The following is a 24,377-nucleotide window of genomic DNA, read 5'->3' as shown; positions in this document are numbered from 1 at the left end:
CCTTGAGGTCTTTAAGCCACGATTTGAGGACTTCAGTAACTCAGACGTAGGTCAGGGGTTTGTTACAGGAGTGGGTGGGTGAGATTCTGTGGCCTGCATTGTGCAGGAGGTCAGACTAGATGATCATAATGGTCCCTTCTGACCTTAACCCTATGAATCTATTCATCTATTCCCAAATTTGGAAAATTGTGCAGTTCAGAATGTGAATAGTGACCCTGTCTCCTTCCTGCACCTGCTCTACATTGCTCCTCAGCAGCTTCTCCCCTGCAGAGTCACCCCAGCACGGCAGTGCAGCCGTCCATGGTTCAGCAGGGGCCCCTGGCAAGGACCGTGGGTGCAGCTAACAGCCCGGTGAGCCTGGCCGTGAGGCAGCTGTAAAAAAGCAACCCCCCCCCCAGAAGTACAGAGACTGAATTCCCAACTTTAACATCATGACCCCTGTAGAAAGCCACACGTGTCAGTTGTATTGTCACAGGAGATGCAAAAATCAGGTGACACCAATTTGTAAGTTGAGTAAATAAAGTTGAGGAGATAGTTATTAACCTCACAAAAATATACTAAAGATCCTCAACATAACACCTGAAGGCGAAATATGAACAGAGACAAACCTTTGTCAGCAAAGGCTCATTTCCAAACGATCCTCAAAATGTTACTAATTCCCACCCTCCTCCACAGGAGCTCTGTGCAGTGTCACTGTTCTGCAGGCAGCTTCCCATTAAATGTTGTTGTGGGACATTCCCAGGCCTGGAAATGTACCAACGACAGAATTTGAAGAGCAAACCTGGCTCCCTGCACCAGGCGGGATTTGAGTGTTTTGTCCCTGTCACTTAGTCTTTGTCAATAGTACAGACGCCGGGGCAGGACTCCAGGCTCTGCTTGAGGGATCCTGGCACAGGGGCTGGTGGGGGGGGAGAAAGGATTGTAGATTCTGAGCTGTGCTCTGGAGAGCAGGTAATAAGTGAAGGGCATTTTTAACTCCTCCCTCCTCAGGGCTGGAATTCTACATTCCACAGGGCCAAAAAAGGGGGTGATGCCATTTGGCTAATGAAAACCAGTGCTTTAGGTGAGACTTGAACTCACAACCTCAGCATAGTTCCTCTCAGCACTGCCCTATAAGTACTGTGCGCTAACCAATTGTGCCACTGGAGCACCTGTTTGCTATGATTCTCCAAGACCCCTAGGTTGATACAGGCGAGGGGTGACCCCAAAACATTCTCAGTGCGGTTGAGAGCAGGTAGCGACAAGTGTTGTACTCGGTGAGGTGGATTCTTCTGAAGGCTTCCAGGCCCCATTTGACCCTTTTGTTCTTCCCTGTGTAATAACAGAGCTGGTTAAGACTCAATGGAGAGTCTTGCTGCAGACCAACAGATCTGAAATCACTGATAACCAGCTCTAAGCATTAGTCCTGCTTTGGGACAGTGTCTCTCATGCAAGAAACTGCCCAGTCTGCGCTAGCAGGGAGGCTCCCTCACTAACAGCTGAAATCAGGGAGAGCTGTGTGAAGTGCAGGGACACGGGGTGCCTGAACAGGGGGGAACAACACCCCAGGACTTTTAAAAATGGGAGAGCTCTGCCTTGCCACTTTGTGATGACCATAAGGGTGGGGAGGGGGCAGAGAGCAGTGTCTTGGAGAAAGAGGCAGCGTAGGAGTCCATCTAGCTCTGAAACTTGTCTTCTGACAGTAGCCAATACCAGGTGCCCCAAAAGCCACTCCCAAAGGTACTACTGGGAGTTGAACCCAGGGTCTTCTGTTTACAAAACAGGTGCTTTAACCAGCTAAGCCATGGTAACTACTGTTACTTAAAACATCATGTCTGCCCACACCTGACTCTCTGCCAATCCCCACTGAGCCCTGACAAGTGTTGCTCGTGTTTGATTCTGTAAAGCAGAGGAGCAGGCAGTTTTGTTCCCAAGATGTGTGTGTGTGATTCTGGACACGCCTACACTACAAAATTAGGTTGTTGTAATTACATTACTTAGGCTGGCAATGCAGTTCTATAAACCTAATCCCGGTGTAGATAGCAGCTCAGCTGTCAGGAACTTCTGGAGCTATGAAAGGAGGGGCCCAGCCTCTGTAGCAGGAATGTAGGACAGGCGAGTTCACCGGGCATTATGGGATACTGGTGGAGGCCAGTTATGGTGATATAATGACCAGCAGCATTTACACTGACACTCTGTCACTTTAAGTTTGCTGCACAAAGCTCTAGACCTCTCATCAAGGTGGTTTTATTTTGTCACCAAAACAGGGCAATTTTGTCGCCAGACGTGGCATTGCAGTGTGTGCACCAGCCAAAAACTGCTGACCTAGGGAGCGTAGTGTGTTTTCACACACCTGAGCAATATAATGATGCTGAAAAAACTTTGCAGCAGACCTGGCCAAAGATATACACACACACACACACACACAGCTTGCAAGGAAAACCTCACCTGCTCCTCTGCTTTGCAGAATCCAACACAAGCAAAGCTTCTCAGGCCTCAGTGGGGATGGCAGGGAGTCAGGTGTGGGCAGACACTGTGTTTTAGCCACAGGCAGGCACCATGGCTTAGCTGGCTAAAGCACCTGCCTTGTAAACAGGAGATCCTGGGTTCAACTCCCAGTGGTGCCTTGTTGAGTACCTCTTGGAGCACCTGGTATTGGCTACTGTCAGAGGACAAAACACATAGCTAGGTAGACCTGTGGGCTAGCCCAGTGTGACTTTTCTTAGGGTTTAAATTACACTCACAGGCACTGATAATAGAGTTACTGAAAGTTTGGGAGTTAAGAGCTGATAGGTCAGTGGTCCAGCCCAACACAGATAAACCCCCCTCCCTCTGGGACAGGGGCAGGTCTGAGCTCTCACACCAAAGGGCTCATTGTGGCTGCCAGAACCTGTGGGCATCTCATTTAGTTTGCACCGAGGGTTGAGTCCTGCTTTGTGCACCATGTGTGAGAATGAAAATCCTAAACCGCCCTTTGAAATAACAAATGCAGCAGGACGTGTTATTGTCCCTGCCCCAAAGCAGACAGACCAATGGAGAAATGCCATTGAGTCCAGGGTAATACTCCACTGCCATTTTACCTTGTTTGCTTGCTAAACTCCCTCCCAACCTTGAGGGCTCCCAGAGCCCAATATTGAGCTTGAGCTGAGATGTCTACGGTGCAAATTTACCACCCCACGGGCCTAGCCTGGGAGCCTGCACTGGCACGGGACAGCCGTAGGTGTTTCATTGCAGTGTGGACATAGCCTAGCATTATGTCTACACTGCCATTAACACACCCAAGTCACTATTCTCAAACCCTGGGTCAGTTGATTCAGGCTTGTGGGGCTTGTGCTGCAGGGTTATAAAATTACAGTGTAGACACTTGGGCTTGAGCCCAGCCTCTGAGACCCCACGAGGGGTGAGGGTCTCCGAGCCTGGGCTCCAGTATGAGCTCCAGGATCCCAAATCAGATCATCCAGGCCAGCTGGGCTACAGGGATTTTATCACAGTCTAGATGCCCTCTCAGGGTATGTCTACACTGCAAATGTAAGCCCAGGGTTAGCAGAAGTCATGTCAGCAGCCCCAACACATAAACCCAAACCACGAGGAAAAGTCCTACCCCAAATAAGCTGGGCAGTGTCCTTCTCCCTACAGCTCGTAAGTCCGGCAACCAAAAGTCCTTTAACATGAGCCATCCCCTCTGCACCCCACTCACAGCTGTTGTTCTTAGTCAGTGCAAGCCCAGAGGTGCCTCTGTCCAGTTCACCTGCTACCCTGGGTGGAAAAGGGGAGAAATAAGAAGGCACCATACTCACTATGCTCTTTAGGGATTCATTCATCCCCCCATAGCCACCCTGTCCTAACATTGGTCTAACACCTAAATTTTAGCATTGACAGCCAGACCCTGGCCCACTTGGCTTTGGAACCGGTGTCCCCTGCCTAGCAAGTGCTATTGAATTGAGGGTGAGTCCTTCAATCGGGGTCTGCCAAGCACAGTTGTGCTGCCCTCGCTTCACACAACAAGGATAACAACCCTTTATTTCTCCTGCCCCTATAACAAGGAGACTGGGAATCCAACACCAGCCACAAGTGATCATTTCGGCAACACAACCTATTTCCAACATACTGTAAAATCCCCATGCAGACTCATACATGAAACCTTGCAAGAAAATCTTCCTGAGGGGGTCTGAAGCACCTGCTGCTGGAGGGAAGGAGGGAGCCATGGGTTGGGATTGAGGAGCAGCGTGAGGAGTGGGGGCCTGTGGGTTGGGATTGAGGGGCACTGGGAATAGGAGGAGGCTGTGGGTTGGGACAGAGGAGAAGGGTGAAGAGGAGCAGGCTCTGATTGGGAGTGAGGAGCAGTGAGCATAGGAGGGACTGAGGGTTGGGTCTGAGGGGCACTGGGAAAAGAGGGACATGGATTTAGGCTGAAGAGCATCTTCATTTGGGGATCCAGCAGGACAGGGGAAGGTAGCAGGTGATTCTAATTCCTTAGGGATATTCTATGTGTTTGTATGTGTGTGTGTGTGTGTGTGTGTGTGTGTGTGCAGGGGAGGAACATGCTCTATGACCAGAGGCCTTTATTCCTCCAGGCTGCAAGGACAGAGGGGCTGTCAGGAAGTTGCCCCTTCAAACCCACACACAAAAAGGCCCTTCTGAGGAAAGGGAAAATCCTGAAGAGAAAAAGTAACATCAAAGAGGACTACAGAAAGGACAGTTTAAGATCTTGGCAAGTAGTTTATCACCTGCCTATGGACTTGAATGCTGGACCTTCAGATTAAAAGTCTGACGCTCAGCCAACTGAGCTAGCCAGGCTCATAAAGGAAAAGTGGAAGTTGGTGCAGAGGAGAAACTAGTCAAGAAAACAAGAGCAGGAAACAATACGGGAAACCTGCTGCTCTCTCTGGCCTGGTCAGGGGGCTGTGCCGATCGGGTGTCCGGACAAAGCTCCGCATCAATATGGTGATCCCTGGGAAGCTGGGGGTCCCCAGGTTGCCTAAGGAGGGGTGAACTGGTCCAGGTCGGAAACAGAGCAGGTCAAAACTCCCGTGCCGATCAGTAGTGGGGTCGCGCCTGTGAGTAGCCCCTGCAGCGTAGCCTAGGCAAGACAGTGAGACACGGTCTCTTTTTATACACCCCCCTCCCCCGCAGAGACTGTATGGGGGGATGGGAGCTCCCATTGTGGGGATCCTGAACTGGTGGGAGGAGGCACCATGTACCAGGGATCCCGAAATGCAAAACAGGGACACCCACACACCAGGCATCTTGCAGCAAGAGCTGCAGTCTTGATTTACAAACTGCAAGTGATGGGGAATTTACCACCTTCCTTGCGGAGCTTGTTCCACTAGATAATTAGCCTCACGGTTAAAAAACGGTCATTTCCAGTTGGGATTTTCTGACATCAACTGTGAGCCAATGGGGTCTTGTGCAAATTTTGTCTGGTGAATTAAAGCACCCTTTAAATCACATATCCCCCCCTCTGGAATTTGTAAAACGTATTTAAACCAGTGATTAAATTGCCTCTTAACCTCCAGTCAATGAAATCAATTGAGCTTCTTCAGTCTCTCGCTGGAGACATTTCCCTTTTTTTTAAAGGCAAAAATCCTGCTCTTTCCAATGGGAGCTGCTGCTTCAATGTTCAGTTTGGGGAGGGATTTGGCTGCACTCAGAGATCTGCCCGCGGGTTACAATCTGCGATCCGAAGGGTCGAACGCAAACAGCGTTTAGATGGGACCGTTAGTGCCGCCCCCGTGTGGCCAAAGAGTAGAACTGAGCAGCAGAGTTTACAGCTGGAGCCTGGGACACTCCTGAACAAACTGGGCACGAAGCCTCTCGCGTGGGATCCTCGCTGTGCAGCAGGAGGCGGAGGGAAGCTGATTGTCAGGGCTCAGGGCAGCTCCCTGCCAGGCTGAGCCGGTGTCTGTGCTAAGCTCGGCATCAATCAGGTGATTCTGGGCAGTTCGGGGTCCCCGGGCTCCCACAGGAGGGTGAAGCAGGTCACCCCTGGAGCAGGTTAAAGCTGCAGGGTGACAGTGGGGTTGCTGCCCTGTGAACAGCTGCTGTAGCACCGCCTGGGCAGGACAGGAGAGCCAGTTATACCCCAGCCTGTATTGGGGATGGGAGCACTCACACCCTGGGACCCACCCACCAGAGATCTGCTGGGGAGAGTGCCCCCACACACCCAGGATCTTGTAGGGGGGGACCAGGGCAGCCACACTCTGGGATCCTCTGCAGAGGGACAGACACCCACACAACCAGGATTCTGTATGGGGGGCAGAGGTACCCGGACACCAGGGCGGGGAAAGCGGGCACCGAAACAACCGGTATCTTACCTGGGAGGACAGCGGCGCCTGCAGCTCGACATGGGACGGGGGCTGGGGGAGAAAAAGCATTTCCCAGTTCCAGGCTGTCCCCGTCTGGCCAAGGCACAGAGCTCACAAGCAGAGTTTAAAGCTCCAGCTGCCAAGCTGCAAAACAAGCCGGGCCCTGTGGCTGGTGCCTGTGATCCCAGCACCTGGGGAGGCTGAGGCTGGCAGATTGCTTGAGCTCAAGAGTTCTGGGCTGCAGGGGGCTGTGCCGATCGGGTGTCCGCACTAAGTTCAGCATCAATATGGTGATCCCGAGGGAGCTTGGGGTCTCCAGGTTGCCTAAGGAGGGATGAACCGACCCAGGTCAGAAATGGAGCAGGTCAAAACTCCTGTGCCAATCAGTAGTGGGATCGCACCTGTGAATATCCCTGCAGCATAGCCTGGGCAAGACAGTGAGACACAGTCTCTTTTAGACACCCCGCAGAGCCTGGCTGGGGATGGGAGCACCCACACGCTGGGAATCTGACTTGGGGGAGGGACGCACCCAAGCAACACGGATCTTGAAAAGAGGAACAGCGACACCCACACACCACAGAGCCTGGATGGGGGCAGGGGAACCACACATGGGAGCTAGTTCATGGGGTGGGGGACACACCCATATGCTCCGTTGCGCCATTCTTAATGAGAAGAACGGGGGCATCCGCACAACACGGATCCTTAACGAGCTGGGGGACACCCACACACTCCACTATTAACCAGGAGGGACAGGGGCACCAGACACCCCCAGTAGCATGGAGAACCCCCACATTCACCAGATCCCTCATGGGGGGTAAGACAGAGGGGATTGTAATGGGGCCCAGCGCACCCACGCACCAGGGATTTTTAAGGGTTGAAGGGACAGGGACACCCACACACACTGAGATCACGTCCTTGGAGGGACGCAAACCCTCCACAGAAGGACCTGGTCTGTCCCATGATGGCAGCCCAGCATGGGTGAGTCAAAGTCTCTTTTATTAAAGCCACGCCCAAGAGATCCTGACTAGGGTGAGAGAGAAACCCACCCACCAGAGATCCTTAATGGTCTAGGGTGCACCCACACACCAGGGATTCTTATGGGTGGGAGGAATGGAGACAGCCAGACACACTGAAATCACTTCCTCCCAGGAGCCTGGGCCAGACAGGGAGACACAGTCCCCCTTTACATATCTGCCAGACAACCTTCCTCCCACTCCCTCCACACAATGTTCTTATCTGGAGGTGAAGCCAGGGAAACCACATGGAGGATTCTTATCTGGGGAACTGGGGGGACCCACTTACCACCAGAGATTCTTAAGGGCAGGAGGAACAGGGACTCCCACCTCTGTAGCATGGGGGTGGGTCACCTGCTGGGATCATCTGGGCATATTTCACCTCGTCAGCTCCCTGCCATTGCCTTGGGGGCCCCTTGTTCGCTGCCTCTGGTACCCAGTTTAGCCTCCTTCCTGAGGGCTGAGACGCTTTGATCTATCTAAGGTCTGTGGGATCAATGTGTGTCATGGTGTAATTCTGTGTTATTCGGGGGTCAGACTAGCTGAGCTAATGGCCCCTTCTGCCCTTAAACGCCATGAAAACATTTCCCTGGTTTCTCCTTGCGCCTGACAGACACCACGGTGAGGGGCCCGATAGAAGATCCTGGACACAGCGCTCTGGCTCTTACGTTACTTGGGGATGTCAGCACTTTCCTAGCAAAGCTGCTGCTAAAGCGCTGGATTTGGGGAATGGTTTGGCTCCGATTCAGAGATCTGCCTGCGGGGTGTGAACCTGCCACGAGGAGTGGGAAACGCAACCAGCAACGGGAGGAGTTGGCTGAGCTCCGGGCTGCCCCCGTGTGGCCAAAGCTTAGAACTGAGCAGGGGAGTTTAAAGCTGGCGCTGGGAGGGAGCTGAACACGCGAGGCACGAAGGCTCCTGCGTGTAACATTTGTTGGGTGGGCAGCTGAGCGTAGCTGATTGCCGGAGTTCAGGGCTGCACCCCGGGGTGCTGAGCAGGTGTCTGTGCTCAGGTTGGCCTCGCTATGATGAGGGCTCTGGCTGGGGCTGAGGATTAGGGTGCGGGGGGATGAGGGCTCTGGCTGGGGCTGAGGATTAGGGTGCAGGAAGATGAGGGCTCTGGCTGGGGCTGAGGATTAGGGTGTGGGGGGATGAGGGCTCAGGGCTGGGGCTGAGGATTAGGATGCGGGGGGGACGAGGGCTCTGGCTGGGGCAGAGGATCAGGGTGCAGGGGGATGAGGGCTCTGGCTGGGGATGAGGGTTTGGGGTGTTGGGGACGCTCAGGGCTAGGGCAGAAGGGCAGGGTAAGGGCAGCCTGCCTTGCCATTAATGGAGGGCAGGCGCTAGGACCCTGCGGCAGCAGACAGTAGTTCTGCCGGGAGCCCTCCAGCAGCACAGAGCAGGCAGGGGAGAGGCGCGCGCTGCTTTCTGCCAGGCAGGGACAGGGTGCGGTGGAGGGGGCCACGCAGGGGCCAGGCGGGGCTGGGACCTGCTCCAGGCAGGACGCGGCGGGGTGGGGGGAGACCCGTGGGGGCCGGGGCCCGATCCAGGCAGGGCCGGGGGAGAGACCCAGCTCCAAATATTGCTGGAGCAGGGCACCCGGCCCTGAATATTCCTGGAGCCTGGGCACCGCAAATGTGTATAACCTGCCACCTGTGCCCCCACATGATGGGGATCTTGAACTGGGAGCAGGGAAGCACCATGTACCAGAGGTTCTGAAGGGGGAACAGGGACACCCACACACCAGGTGTCTTGCAGCAAGAGCTGCGGTCTTCATTACACAGGGCAGAGATGGGGATTTAACCACGTCCCTTGCGGAGCTTGTTCCACTAGATGATTAGCCTCATTGTCAGGGAGGCTTTAGGAAGTGCGGGGCCCAATTCGAACAGTTTCGATGGGGCCACAGCAGGGACGACTAAAACAAAAAAACTTAAAAACCCCTTTCATTTCTTCCATTTAGTATTTACTTTCCATGACTATATAAATAATAACAAAATTATCTATTACATACATTGCATCATATATTAATTAGCTGATTTGCACTTCCATATCAGGAAAATAATTTGTTTTGATAGTTGTACAACTGATTTTCTTCACTATTTTATTAAAATTTATAAAATATTTCCTTATTAATATAAAATTGCCCCCATCCTTCCTCCAGCGCCGCCCGGCCCCGGGAAACAAACCCTCCTTCCCCAGCTCCGCCCCAGCAAAACAAGGTTCAGGGGTGGGGGCAGGAAGAAATGGCACACCTGGGGTGACCAGATCACAGCAGTAAAATAGGACCTGCCCCCTCCCGGCTCCGCCCCACCATCATACCCCTCTTCACCCCCTAGCCCCCCGCTGGCTTGCTGCGTCCCTCCTAGTCAGTCCCCACCCACCACTCGCCTCCTTTCACCTTCTCCCTCCCCTGCCAGAAACCCCCATGCCAGCCCCTAGAGCCCCTGCTGGCTCACTGCTCGCCTCTTTGCCCACTCACCCCCTCACCCTTCCCCCCAAGTATAACGCCTCATTCAAAGCCCCAGGGGTCACTATATTACTGCACACAGCAGTCAATCAATGCAGTTGTAGATAAATCTCTGTATTATGCATTTTTGTATAACTTTTATATGACTTTGTATTGAACCTTGGTAATATGTTATAGCGGGCCCCTAAGGTAGTGTAATTAAGGTAAAAGAAAAATGTCTTTTTGCTTGGAGTAGAATCAGATCTTCCCTGCACTTTGTAATCAGTTGCCCTGTTGAATGGATGAGGTGTGAGTGAGGAAGGTGTGTAAGGCAGCACCTCCAGACACCTGCAACCCTTGGAGAGGGACTGGGAGCCAGATGGAGGAGAGCTTTGCCCAGGCTGAGTGGGATGGAGTTTGGGTGCTTGGTGCAGGCTCCGGGCTGGGGCACGGGGTGGGGTGCAGGAAGGGTGGAGGGGTGCAGGCTCTGGGAGGGAGTGCGGAGGGCTGGGTGCAGGCTCTGGGATAGAGTTTGGGAGCCGGAGATGGGGTGCTGGGTGCTTGGGGGGGCGAGGGGAGGGGACTGCCATCACATGTGGCTTCCTTCCTCTGCTGCCCCTCACCATAGCCTCGGTGGGAATGGAGCTGCCCCTTGCCCAGTGTTTGCAGGAGTGGTGGCTGGGAAAACCCAGTCAAACTCTGGTTTTACTCTTTCGTTGATGGGTCACTTTAACCCATTACACACCCTTTCCGCCTCTCTCACTCCACTTTTCTACTGGGCTTGTTTGCTCTTTCGGTGGAGCCAGATGAAAACCACAAACCTCAGTGAGAGCAACAGGCTGGAAGACTAGACTGAACCCACCACCCACCCTAGTCCATCCCAGAGCCCAGGACTGAGGGCAAATGTCCCCCCAGCCCCGGGGCACCTGCTTCCACTCCTGGCCTCTCCCAGCACTGCCAGCGATTCTGTGTGGCTGCATCAGGCGGGATTTCAACCGGACCCCCCCCCCCGCTAAATTCACCCCTGTTTTGCAACCACTCTGCACCAATAGCACCTCCCTTCCCTGCCCTAGAGCTGCTGGATGGCTAGTAAGCTGAGCTGGGCATTTGATTGATCTGGAATATTATCATGCCCCCTCAAAAACCCTTAATATCCACACAGCTTTGAGTGGGAATAGCCCTCCACCAAGCCGGTCTAATTTATTGTTGTAGGGCAAATGAAGGCGCCATAGTTTAATGGAAATATTCAGCCCCTACAGCGATCTTGCAGCAGGGAAAGCAGAGTTGATGGGAAGGGAACTGGTCTGGATAGGAGCCCCAGTCCCCTTCCTTTGCAAAATAATTTGGAGAGGGGAATCAGATCACCCCGTGCCTCAGTTTCCCCTCTTGCCAGGAAGGGTGCGGGGGGAGAGAAGTCTCAGCCTGCCATGGATTCTCCATCTCCTGATGTCATTTGATAAAGACTAGATGCCTTTCTGGAATATGTTTGCCCCAAAAGTAGCTCTTGTGTCATACAGGAGGCCTGTGATATGCAGGGGGTCAGATTAGATGCTCTAATGGTCTCTTCTAGCCATAAAGTCAACTAATTTCTGAAAAACTGAGTGTAGCATTGGGAGCAGCGTCTGATGTTTTCCTGTCTAGCCGGCTTGCTGCCTAGAACGAATGCTCCTTGAGTGGGGTGATCTACAGGAAGTAGCTCAAACCCCCAAAGTGCCTGGCCAGGGGCAGGATATTAGCACAGCAAGGGAGGGGTGTGGCAGTGACATCACAAAGGCCTTTTGCACAAAGACTATTGGTCAAAGGTGGTGGGGAGGTGGTGACCTCACAGAGAGATGCTGACATCAGCCAGGCAGGACAGGGGCGAGGGGCCAGGGAAACCTCAGAGACCCCTGTGGCTTTGCTTCAGCAAGTCTCCTTCTCCAGGTCTCTCTTTGAGGACTGAGGGAGTATTCGGGTTCAGGTACCTGAGCGCCAGGAGGAACCTCTTACGACTTTTCTCCTTCCCTTTTAGGGAGTTTACTAGAGACCAGCCGTCCCTGTTTAGAAGGTAAGAGCCTCCTTGAGGTTTGAAACCTGTTCAGTCTGATCCATCTGGTGATGAAATCTAAGCATGGAAAACACGAGCTTAAGGAGGCAGAATTTTATTCCGCACCAGGGATTTTGTCCCCTAGAATTACTGGGGACATTAGGGTTTATCCTTTGTGTTTCACCTTTTCCTCCATCCCTTCCTCCTTTCTCTTCTCTTGCTTCTTTTGTCCTTTCACCTGTTTCCCTCCCAACACCAAGAGCGGGGTGTGTGTATGTGTTATGGGGAGTGTTTGGCAGCTCCCACTGTGGGAGGTCCACCAAAACTGTGGGGCTGAAATAGTGCTCGGGCAGTGATCCCCACCAGTGACCTGAACCATCTCTGTTTTGTCATTCACCTGGGGGTCAGGGGGCTGGGTGACAGGGGGGTGTTGGCTCTGGGGTCGGAGTGTCACTTCCCCCCTGCCAAGCCAACAGGATCACAGCAAAGGAAACCAGCTCTGCCGGCAGGGGAAGAGTTCAGTCCAGGGCCTGGTGCATTCTGGGAGCAGAGGCGGGGCAGAGAAAGGGCAGATACGGGGCAGCTCTGAACACTGTGCGCAGAACTGCCTGTCCTGTCCCGCAGCCCCTGTTACCGGGGGCTATTCGCCATAGTTTTACTCAGGCCAATAAATTGAAACAACCCCTGTTAAATCAGTGCTGAGCCCGAGTCCTTCACTCACATTCCTTAGGGCATTGGGTGTTTCATTTCCTGCCTCCATTTCCCACAGAGACACAATTTTCTTTGCACAGATCCATGAACAGCAAAACCTCCCTGTGTCTCTGGTCTGAGGCAGGGCATTCGATTCCAGTGAAATCTTCTCTCCTGCAATGGCGATGGTCAGACAGAGGACGTGGCACCTGCATCCCTGCCAGGAGATATTGGCTCGGCTCTTTCTTTCTGCTGCTGTTGTTAGTCCATGAAACATCAAGGGTGGAATGCAAGGCTGAGTTCATGCACCAGCCCCCTGAAAAAAATTCAGTGCCCCAGAGAAATCCTGCCGGCTGCTATTGGAATGATGTGCTGGAGATTTGACTAGGAAAGGGACTGTCTGAATTGTCAGAGTGGGAATGAACAACAATCTACAGCAATGTCATTAACACAAACACACTCTAATCCTGCTCCAGCCGGAAGGGAAATGGGCAGGAATTCTCACTGTTCACACAAGGACACACTTACCCTGATGCACAGTCATGAGTCTGCTGGGAGCTGGTCTGAGCAAACAATTTGAAGAGACAATTCAGTGAGAACTGAATTATCGTGTAGTAAAACAATTATATATCAAGTAGTTGTGGCCGAGTGGTTAAGGCGATGGACTAGAAATCCATTGGGGTTGCCCCGCGCAGGTTCAAATCCTGCCAACTACGCAAGCACTGCATTGTTGTTATGATCACTCTAGTTTTAGTGCCTGAGCATTCACAGTGCAAACTGGAGCTAAATCTAGTTTCACTCTGTCTACACTTAAAATGCTGCTGTGGCACCTGCTATAGCACTCTGGAGTAGACAGTCAGTGGAGAGATTTTCCCATCCCTGTAATAGCTGCATTGAAAGAACAATTCTTCCTTTTCTTTAGCACTATCTAACCAGGGCTTAGGTCACTGTAACTATATGGGTGGACAGGGGTTTCATACCCTGAGAGACGCCGCTCTGCCAGTGAAGTGCCCAGCGTACACCAGCCCTTAGATCCCTCTTGGTATTTCAATGCAGGCACTGACCTGTGAGAGGAAAACATCAGCTCACAAACACAGAGACTGAATTCCCCACATTTAATCTCGCTGCACTTTCCAGAAAGTCACAAAATTCAATTCATTCTTGCTAGGACAGAGAAAAAATAATTGACACACAGTTTTTGTCTTGGTTAAATAAAATTAAGTGTTTAATTAATATAGTAAAAATCTGTCCTGATTCCTCTAACTAACACCACAGCGTGAAAGAGGAACAGAGACAAAGCTTGTCAGTGATGACTAATTTTGCAAGTGATCTTCCCATTATTAATTTCCATGCTGCCCCCATTGGAGGTCTGGGCATCTCCAATGTCATAGCTCTGCATTCACCTTCCCCTTAGAATTGTTATCGGACATTCGCCTTTCTCTGCAGCGTGGGGCTCGGGTCACTTGCTGGAGGATTCCCTGCACGTTGAAGTCTTTAAACCACAATTTGAGGACTTCGATAACTCAGACATAGGTTAGGGGTTTGTTACAGGAGTGGGTGGGTGAGATTCTGTGGCCTGCGTTGCGCAGGAGGTCAGACTAGATGATCATAATGGTCCCTTCTGACCTTAAGTCTATGAATCGATGAATTTATTCCCAAATTTGGAAAATTGTGCAGCTCAGAATGTGAATAGTGACCCCATCTCCTTCCTGCACCTGCTCTACATTGCTCCACAGCAGCTTCTCCACCTGCAGTCACCCCAGCACTGCAGTGCAGCTGCCCAGGGTTCAGCAGGAGCCCCTGGCAAGGACCGTGGGTGCAGCTAACAGCCCGGTGTGCCTGGCAGTGAGGCAGCTGTAAAAAAGCAACACCCCCCCCCCCAGAAGTACAAAGACTGAATTCCCCAACTTTAACATCATGACCCTGTGTAGAAAGCCACACGTGTCAGTTGTATTTTCACAGGGAGATGCAAAAATCAAGTGACACCAATTTTTAAGTTGAGTAAATAAAGTTGAGGCGATAGTTATTAACTTCCCAAAAATATACTAAAGATCCCTCAACATAACACCTGAAGGTGAAATGTGAACAGAGACAAACCTTGTCAGCAAAGGCTCATTTCCCAAACGATCCTCAAAATGTTACTAATTCCCACCCCTCCTCCGCAGGAGCTCTGTGCAGTGTAACTGTTCTGCAGGCAGCTTCCCATTCAATGCTGTTGTGGGACATTCCCAGGCCTGGAAATGTACCAAGGACAGAATTTGAAGAGCAAACCTGGCTCCCCGCACCAGGCGGGATTTGAGTGTTTGTCTTTGTCACTTAGTCTTTGTCAATAGTACAGACGCCAGGGCAGGACTCCAGGCTCTGCTTGAGGGATCCTGGCACAGGGCTGAGGAGGAGAAAGGATTGTAGATTCTCACCTGCACTCTGGAGAGGAGGTAATAATTGAAGGGGCATTTCCCACTCCTCCCCTCCTCAGTGTCCCAGGGCTGGAATTCTACATTCCACAGGGCCAAATGAGGGGGTGATGCCATGTGGTTAATGAAAACCAGTGCTCCAGGTGAGATTTGAATTCACAACCTCAGCATAGCTCCTCTCAGCACTGCCCTATAAGTACTGTGCACTAACCAATTGTACCACTGGAGCACCTGTGGACTAGCATTTTCTGAAACCCCCCTAGGCTGATAAAGCCAGGCGTGACCCCAAAACATTCTCAGTGGGGCTGGGAGCAGGTAGCGACAACTGTTGTACTTGGGGGGGTGGATTCTTCTTAAGGGTTCCAGGCCCCATTTCACCCTTTTGTTCTTCCCTGTGTAATAACCAAGCTGGTTAAGACTCAATGGAGAGTCTTGCTGCAGCCCAACAGATCTGAAATCACTGATAACCAGCTCTAAGCATTAGTCCTGCTTTGGGACAGTGTCTCTCATGCAAGAAACTGCCCAGTCTGCGCTAGCAGTGAGGCTCCCTCACTAACAGCTGAAATCAGGGAGAGCTGTGTGAAGTGCAGGGCCCCAGGGGTGCCTGAACAGGGGGGAACAACACCCCAGGGCTTTTAAACATGGGAGGGCTCTGCCTTGCCACTTTGTAATGACCGTGAGGGTGGGGAGGGTACGGAGATCAGTGAGCGGGAGGAGGGGTCTTGGGGGATGAGGCAGCGTAGGAGCCTCTTGTGGGAAATATCTCCTGCCCCCTGCCAAAAGGAGCCCCTTGAGTGGGAACGGTCAGAGGCCCCACTCGGGGGCTGGCCCTGCTTTCCTACCTGCCTTTCAACTGCTGCAAAAACATCCCGAGCAGAGAAGCAACGGGCCAAAACCCTTTTAAGCAGCTGCCAAAGTAGCTCAGTTGGGAGAGTGTTAGACTGAAGATCTAAAGGTCCCTGGTTTAACCCCAGCCTTTGGCAGCTTGTTCTCTGGAAGCACAGCGGTGCCTGCACCCAACGTGAGCAGGGCTGGCCTAGGGCAAAGCAATTTTGGGGGTCCTTTCCATTAAAAAAGTTGCAATACTGTATTCTCATGGGGCCCCTGAGAGATGAGAGCTGTCTTTCCGAACGTGGTGGCCCTCAGGAATGGTGCCAGAGGGCTGCTGGGCAGTGGCAGGCAGGCATTGGGGATGAAAACTCCTCTGCGCAGTTGAGCAAGGGCAGTGCCCTGGAAGGGGCATCTGTGAAAGTGGCCGTGTGGAAGGTGGCAGGGATTTGGGGGCCCAGGAGGAGGTGCTTGCTGTTCAGTGCCTTGGAGCAGCTGGACTTGGCCATGGTGGGTGTTCAGGAAATGCACATTAACAACTCTAGGGTAGCTCAATAGGCAGAGGTTGATTGGAGGAAGGGCCTCCTGGACAGGGAAGAATGATGGGGCTGGAGTCTTGTTCTTCACATTCACGGTGCGAGTACAGAAGGTGGTGGAGCTTAGACCAGGGAGGGCATTGCTGGTGGCTTTGTGCTCTGTGGCACTGGTTACTGCTATATTAGTGTGTATGGTCCCCAGTTAAGGCATGAGAGGGAAGATCAAAGGCTCCCTTCCTCTGGACTGCATGATGTTTGTTGTTGGGGGGGATTTTAATTGTGGCAGCCGGCCTGAGCACCACTGGTCCTGTTTTCCCAACCTTCAGAGGAAACATTTTTACAATGAGCACTACCTGGCGCAGGTCTGTAGTGAGGTCGGCTTAGAGGAGCTCACTCCAGCCACAGAGGGGGTTCACCTTTCTGCGGGGACAGGCCAGGACTCGCATTGACGGATTTATGCTCAGCTTTTGTGTCTTTAGCATGTTGCTTCTCAGATTCTTTCTTGGCCTGACTTGTTAGACTTTGACAATTAACAGGCCAGAGTTTGTACACCTTCCTATTATCCTAACTAGGATCTGATTTCCAAATTTTAAGGAATGACTTTTTGCCTCTAATGGCCTCCATTACTCTGACGTTTACCTAGAGTGGCTTTCTGCTGGTCCTCCTATTGTCGTTTCTGATTTAGGGCAAACGTTTCATCTGAGCCTCTAACTGCGGTGGTTTTAAACGCTCTGCATGCTGCTTGCAGGCACCTAACACTTGTGACAGCAGCTCCTTTTAATTCCCATCTAACCATCTGTACTTATGCCGATAGAGTCGACTTTAGGTCTTTAACTTTGAGCGGTAGCTGAGAAGATGGTAAATCGGGCAGAAACCCATTCGACAAACCTCTTCATTTCCTTGTTATTTCCTGACTTAGTCATTCATCGCCTTTTCCTTATTTCCTGGTTGAGGCGGCGGCCTGCCAGGAGCTCCTGGCACCTCTGGCTGCCTGGGCTGAAGGCAAGCGGCAGGCCTGGGCGTGGCGAGGGCCTCCTGTCCAGGAATGAGGCTGCAGTGCTTCCTGGTCCCCTTTTCCCACCCACACGGGCAGGCGGCTGCTGCGGGAGAACACGAGGGAGGCTCTGGGGGCGCTAGGCAGCGCTGTGTGTGTGGCTGTCAGGGGAAAGAGCCGAGGTTCCCGACTCGACCTGCCATTGACTCGCGTGGCTCTGCGCGCCGTCAGCCGGGGCGGGGCGGGCCAGGCCGCGGACGTGACTCAGGCTTGGGCCGCATGGCCGTGCTTTCCTGACAAGGCATGAGGCAGGCCAAGAGCTTTGCACAGCGTACAGGGAAGTGGGAGGGAGGCGTCTTTGAGCCGGCGTGTCTCCTCCGCTTCTCCCTTGCCGCTTGGGCGGAGGCGGGAAGGGAGCGAAATGTTCCCGGCTGAAGGTTTTGCGCTCGGCCTTGAGGATTAAACCTGAGGCTCTGGCATGGCTGCTGGGAGATGCGCTTTTGCAGCGCGGCCCCCACACTCTTGTAGGCAGCAGGTGAATCCACTGTGTCCAGGAGGGAGCCTTCAACGTGGCAAAAGGGGGACATCACGGCTCCCAGCAGACCTTGAGGAGCCCATGAGGAGCCTTCAGTGGCATCCCTGGGGGAGCATAACCCCCCCCTCCTTTCCATTAACAGCTGCACTCACTGACCCATGATACCACAGAGACACCTACCAGCAGCTGGTTTGCCAGGGCTGCTGCCCAGCACCCTGCAGCGCTTCCTGCCAGTGCCAGAGCTCACCAGGCACTAGCCTGGAGCCAGGGCCGCTAGGCGCTGCTGAAGAAAAGCCAGCAGAGGGACACAGTGGAAGTGTCCTGTGCCCATAACACAGAGGTGGATCAATCAAAACCCTCTTCTGCCAGCACCAGGCCTCCTGCTTCTTACACTGGGCCTGCAAGCGAGGGGGCGGCTGGCACAGCACCAAGAGTCTAACCTGTGAGGCAGGAGGCGGCTGACGCCCGCAGCCTGCTGGGGAGCTCCCAGAAGCTTTAAGTGACAGAGACTCCTCAATGCCCTTAGTAACAAGGGTTTGGGGGTCACAGAGGCCAGTAAGGGGGTCACTGTGTCGGCCTTATAACCCTGGGTGTCAGGTCACTGTGCAGCTTTGATCTAGAGCTCGGATCCCAACAACCAACCAGCAGCCCACAGCCTCCCCCTGGGTCTGCCCCACCTGGTCACTCCTTACAGGCCGACCTTACCCCCCTTCCAGCCCCGGATTCACTCCCTAATCATCCTACTGCCACTCAGAGCCACAGCCGTGGAGGTGCTGAAGGAGGGAGGGGTGACTCTAGGGTGGGGTTCTTCTCTAACGATGGCTGGCAGAAAGGTGGTGCTCAGCTCTGTCAGCCACCTGCCCAGTTGCCTCGCTGCCAGGGGATGCAGACATTTCTCTAAGGCACATAAAGGGGCTATTTAGTGTTGAAGCAAATGCGAGGAATGTGCATTTATGAGAGGAAATTTCCATCTCTTCAACAGCTGTACATCAGGGCTCCAGTGGCCTAATGGATAAGGCATTGGCTTCCGAAGCCAGAGATTGTGGGTTCAAGTCCCATCTGGGGTGAAGATCTACTTCTTTCCTCTATATTGCAAGGAAAGGGCCTTATTTTCAACCAGGAAGCTGGGAGATGTTTCTTTGTTTGAGCACAAAGTCCTGGATCTTGGGAACAATCACCAAGGATATTAGAAGGCTCAGTCTGGTGACCTAATGGATGCAACCACACACCCCCATCCCAGGGCAGCCCCATCTGAGAAGCAGGATCCATGGAGCAACATTCCCCTCCTGCCCTGACAAGTGGGCTGTGCAGATGATGGTGGAGGGCAGCAGGATGGGAGGTTGCACTAGCGCTGCCTGGGCTGTATCTGCGCCAAGGATAAATGGAAGGGGTCATGCAGCCTGTGCCTGACACTCCACAGTGCTACATTCACTCCAGGAACAAGTCAAATCCTGCACCAAGGGTGGTGAATTCCCATGTGAGCACACAGTGCCCCTGTGCACCACACATGCTGCACACACATCAACTGCAGCAAAAGAGACACAAACTGCACACTGAGGAGACAGCTGGTTTGTTTCCAGGTTGCTTTTATTTCCAAAAGTACTGATGTGTGATCTCTCTTCTTTTTCCATAGGCAGAAACGCAATGGAGGAGAATCTCACATCCCTGAGCTGCCAGGTGACAGTGGCAGGAAGAAAACGCACTGCAATGAAATTTAAAAAACACTCATAAATAATTTAACAATGAGAAGTAATTAAATAAAAAAAATCCAATGGACACACATGCTGGTGGCTTGTTCCCACCCCAGAGAGCGAGGGCAGGGAGTGTGTGAAAGGCAGGTAGTTAAGTCTGAGGAGCATATTCATATTTCATACAAGTTAAACAAATTATAGCAGACAGCTACAAAATACTCCATTTGGTAACATCAATACAGAATATATAAATCTACAAGCAATACAGCCATACACAGGGTGTCCACTTAATACCAGAGTTCCCACGGCCAAATAGCTGGAAGTGCCTTCACAGTCACTGCTAAACGAAACAACATTGTGCAGATCGAAGAGCAGCCCTGCTGTGCTGTTAGGAAGCCTGCAGGAGACTCAGCAAATCAATCTATGATTCTGTGCTTCTGCTTAGTAGTTACCAAGTGTGATCAATGGAAGCGGGGAGGTTGCTCCCTTTTTTGGACACCCAGCCAGCCAGTAGCTATAAAATCCCTCAGAGGCCTGGTCTGCACTATGATTTTAGGTTGAATTCAGCAGCGTTACCTCAATTTAACCCTGGACCCATCCACACGACAAAGCCCTTTTTTTCAAATTAAAGGGCTCTTTAAATCGATTTCTTTACTCCACCTCCGACGAGGGGATTAGCACTGAACTCAGCCTCGCCTGGTCGAATTTAGGGTAGTGTGTACACAATTTGAAGGTATTAGCCTCCAGAGCTATCCCAGAGTGCTCCATTGTGACCACTCTGGACAGCACTCTCAACTCAGATGCACTGGCCAGATAGACAGGAAAAGGCCTGCAAACTTCTTAATTTCGTTTCCTGTTTGGCCAGTGTAGTGTGCTGATCAGCACAGGTGACCATGCAGAGCTCATCAGCATGATGTGCACATTGCCGGGGCACATTGCCCAGCCCATGCTTTGTGAGAAGTCTATGACCATGTCTATGTCCTCATCACTCTTGTCACCGCACTGCTGTCGCCTCCTTGCCTGGTTTTGCTTTTGCAGCTTCTGGTTCTGCGCTGAGAAAAGGTGTGAAACAATTGTCTGCCATTGCTCTGATGGAGGGAGGGGCGACTGACGGCATGGCTTACAGGGAATTAAAATCAACAAAAGGGGTGGCTTTGCATCAGAAGAAACACAAACAACTGTCACACAGAATGGCCCCCTCAAGGATTGAACTCAAAACCCTGGGTTTAGCAGGCCGTTGATTTCACAAAACAAATCAGGTCAATTTCTTGTTTTGATCCATCTAGCTTTTACATTTTAGGCTGGTAGCAAACGGGGCAGTACAACTGCTAGCCATCGTCCTCTCCTGGTTGCTTGGCAGAAGATGGGAATGAGCTGGCTGAGTCACTCCCTTGTCTGCCCAGGCACCCCAACTGATCTCACTGAGATCAGCTAAAAGAGCACCTAAAGTACAATGACAATGGCTACCAATCATAATGCACCTTCTGCTGCCAAAAGACAATGAGCTGCTGCTGTGTAGCAATGCAGTCCCATGTCTGCCAGAACCCAGGAGGCGTGCGGTGTGATGGTGAGCTGAGCGGGCTCCATGCTTGCCGTGGTATGGCGTCTGCTCAGGTAACCCAGGAAAAAGGTGCGAAATGATTGTCTGCTGTTGCTTTCACGGAGGGAGGGAGGGCGAGGAGGGTCTGATGACATGTACCCAGAATCACCCGCGACACTGTTTTTGCCCCATCAGGCATTGGGATCTCAACCCAGAATCCCAATGGACAGCGGAGATTGTGGGATAGCTACCCACAGGTACCCAAATTGCAACGCTCCAGAAGTCGACGCTCCCTTGATACTGTGGATGCAGTCCAGTGACTTAATGCACTTAGAGCCCTTTGTGTTGGGGGACACACAATCGACTGTATAAAAACAATTCCTAAAAAAAACACTTCTATAAATTTGACCTAATTTCATAGTGTAGATAGACCCCAAGACACTTGATCACAGCATGGATAGGCTAAGAGACTACTTACACTTTTGCCTGGTTTACACTGGGGGAAGGCTGGGGGAACAAGGTCAATGTAAAACACAAAACTTCAGCTACAAGAATAGTGTAGCTGAAGTTGATATATCTTATTGTGACTTACCTCCTGTCCTCACAGCACAGGATTGACAGGTGGGGCTCCCCCATCCACTCCACTCCCACCTCTTACCCTGGTAAAGTTGCAGAATCAACAGGAGCACATTTGGTGATTGATTTACTACCTGCAGACAACAGCCAATAAATCAAAGTCCAATAGATGACTTACTACCCAACAATCCAGTGAACAGAAGTAATATACCCTTGGATCTGAGCTCTAAAGAGACGAAAAACAAGGCTGACACCCTTGGCTGTTACACAGCCTCTCTGCCCCCACTGCTTTCTACCTCGCCATGACGAGCTCCCAGACACGCACCAAACACCATTCACATGACTTTGAAAATTAGGTAACTAAGGGTATGGCTACACTTACAAGTTGCAGCGCTGGGAGTTACAGCGCTGGTCATGCAGCTGTGTAGGGGCCAGCGCTGGAGTGTGGCCACACTGACAGCTACCAGCGCTGCAGTGTGGCCACACTTGCAGCACTTTCCAGCGCTGTATTGAGAGGTGCATTGTGGGCAGCTATCCCACAGAACACCTCATCCCGTTTTGGTGCCGTTTTGGTGCTGAGTATTGTGGGAAGGGGAAGGAAGTGTGTGGGTCATTCCGCTTCCTGTTCCAACGCCCCGTGGTGCATCGCTTCACATCCCAGCATTCTGTCTTTCCGGCAACGTTTGGCGCCATTGTGAGTGTCTTTCTGTTTTACTCTGTGGGAAATGGAGCCCGAGCTGCTGAGGACTGTGCTGATGAGTGTCGCCAGCACAACACGTTTGGCAGTCGAGCTATTCCTTCAGCTCCAAAGTGACAGCGAGGAGTCTGACGATGATATCGATATCGATTCTCCTGCCACGTGTGACACCAAAGTGCTTGTGGCATTCACAGAAATGCTCAGCACCGTTGAACGCCGCTTTTGGGCTCGGGAAACAAGCACTGAGTGGTGGGATCACATCGTCATGGAAGTCTGGGATGACGAGCAGTGGCTGCAGAACTTTCGTATGAGAAAAGCCACTTTCATGGGACTGTGTGCTGAGCTCGCCCCCACTCTGCGGCGCAAGGACACAAGATTGAGAGCTGCCCTGACGGTGGAAAAGCGGGTGGCTATTGCAATCTGGAAGCTGGCAAATCCAGACAGCTACCGGTCGGTCGGGAACCAGTTTGGAGTGGGAAAGTCGACCGTTGGAATCGTTTTGATGCAAGTTTGCAAGGCAATGTCGCATCCTGCTAAGAAAGACCGTGACTCTGGGGAGCGTGCAGGACATGGTGGATGGCTTTGCACAAATGGGTTTCCCTAACTGTGGAGGGCAATAGATGGGGCGCATATTCCTATTCTGCCCCACCTGGCATCAGAGTGCGTTAATCGAAAGGGGTATTTCTCTATGGTTCTCCAGGCGCTTGTGGATCACGCGGGCGTTTCATTGACATTTACACAGGCTGGCCTGGAAAGGTGCATGATGCACGCATCTTCCGGAACAGTGGCCTGTTCAGGAAGATGCAGGCAGGACTTTTTCCCAGACAGGAAGATCACAGTAGGGGCGTCGAAATGCCCATTGTGATCCTTGGAGACCCGCTTACCCGTTACTGCCTTGGCTCATGAAACCCTATACAGGGAAGCTTGACAGGAGCAAGGACCGGTTCAACTACAGGCTGAGCGGTGCCGAATGACTGTGGAGTGTGCTTTTGGGCGTTTAAAGGCACGCTGGCGTTGCTTGTATGGGAAGCTAGACTTGGGAAAGCAGCATCCCGCGGTTATATCCGCTTGCTGTACCCTCCATAATATTTGTGAAGGAAGGGTGAAACAGTCAGTGAGGCATGGACCACCGAGGTTCAAGTCCTGGAGGCTGAATATGCACAGCCAGAGAGCAGGGCTAATAGAGAGGCCCAGCACAGGGCTTCAAGGATTAGGGATGCCTTGAGGGAAGAATTTGAGGCTGAAAGCCAACAGTAATGTTTGCTGACTTGCATGGGAGTGAATTGCACTGTTTACACTGTTATTCTATTATCCTAAAATGATTTGCAGTGCCTCTTTCTTTACTGGGCTAAGGTATCTTTCACTATCTGCTATAATAAAGACTGTTTTCAAAGCCAAGAATTGTTTTATTGTAAAGAAAAAAAATTCCTTGACAGACAGACAGACACACAACATTTCATGAACACAAGAGGGAAGGGGTGTGGGTTGGTGAACTGTACAGTCACAAGTTTGCATGTGTCCTGTCTGGAGTGCTGTTTAACGATTCCTGCACTTCAGGGTGCATATACTGCATGGTTATGGGGTTGAGTGCAGAGGGTAAGGGTGGTAGGTATCAGGGCTGGTTGGTGAAAGAACAGGTGTTGGAGGCAGCTGGTGGTGGTAGAAACTGAATGCTGGGGAAAGGCGGTTTGAGCTGACATTGGGGCACAAGGAAAAAAGCTTTGGGACGGGGGGGGGCTGTGGGGCAGCACGGGACTGCTCTGCCTGCATGGCTAAGATTGCCTTGAGAGAGTCCGCTTGGCTCGACAGGATCTCTAGCAGCTGGTTTGTGCTTTTCTTCTTTGCCACAGCGTTTCTACGCCAATGTCTCTGGCGGATCATGCTTTCCTTCTCTCGCCACTCCTTCAGTTCCTTTCTCTCTGCAGCAGAGTGCTGAAGAACAGTCTTCAGCATGTCCTCTTTGCTCTTTTGGGGATTTCTTCTCAAATTTTGTACCCTCTGTGCTGTGGAACATCTGCCCACTCCAGGAGTCAAGGTCACTGTAGAAATGAAACATTTAACAGGGGCAGCATTGTATCCACTATCTCCAGACATGAATTGTTACACT

At 52.1% G+C, this 24,377-nt stretch overlaps 3 non-coding genes across 3 annotated transcripts; all 3 read left to right on the top strand.

Annotated features, from left to right (window-relative positions):
• Positions 1-2,532: 2,532 nt before the first annotated feature.
• Positions 2,533-2,606, top strand: TRNAT-UGU. The gene has a single exon. It is a non-coding gene; the product is annotated as a tRNA-Thr (tRNA).
• A 10,487-nt stretch (positions 2,607-13,093) lies between these two features.
• Positions 13,094-13,175, top strand: TRNAS-AGA. Its single transcript has one exon. It is a non-coding gene; the product is annotated as a tRNA-Ser (tRNA).
• A 5,585-nt stretch (positions 13,176-18,760) lies between these two features.
• TRNAR-CCG lies at positions 18,761-18,833 on the top strand. Its single transcript has one exon. It is a non-coding gene; the product is annotated as a tRNA-Arg (tRNA).
• The last annotated feature ends 5,544 nt before the right edge of the window (positions 18,834-24,377 follow it).

The sequence above is a fragment of the Mauremys reevesii genome, linkage group 12 (assembly GCF_016161935.1).
Source record: "Mauremys reevesii isolate NIE-2019 linkage group 12, ASM1616193v1, whole genome shotgun sequence".
Lineage (NCBI taxonomy): Eukaryota > Metazoa > Chordata > Testudines > Geoemydidae > Mauremys > Mauremys reevesii.
The sequence above is the reverse complement of the archived record's forward strand: the minus strand, read 5'-3'. Positions and strand labels throughout refer to the sequence as shown.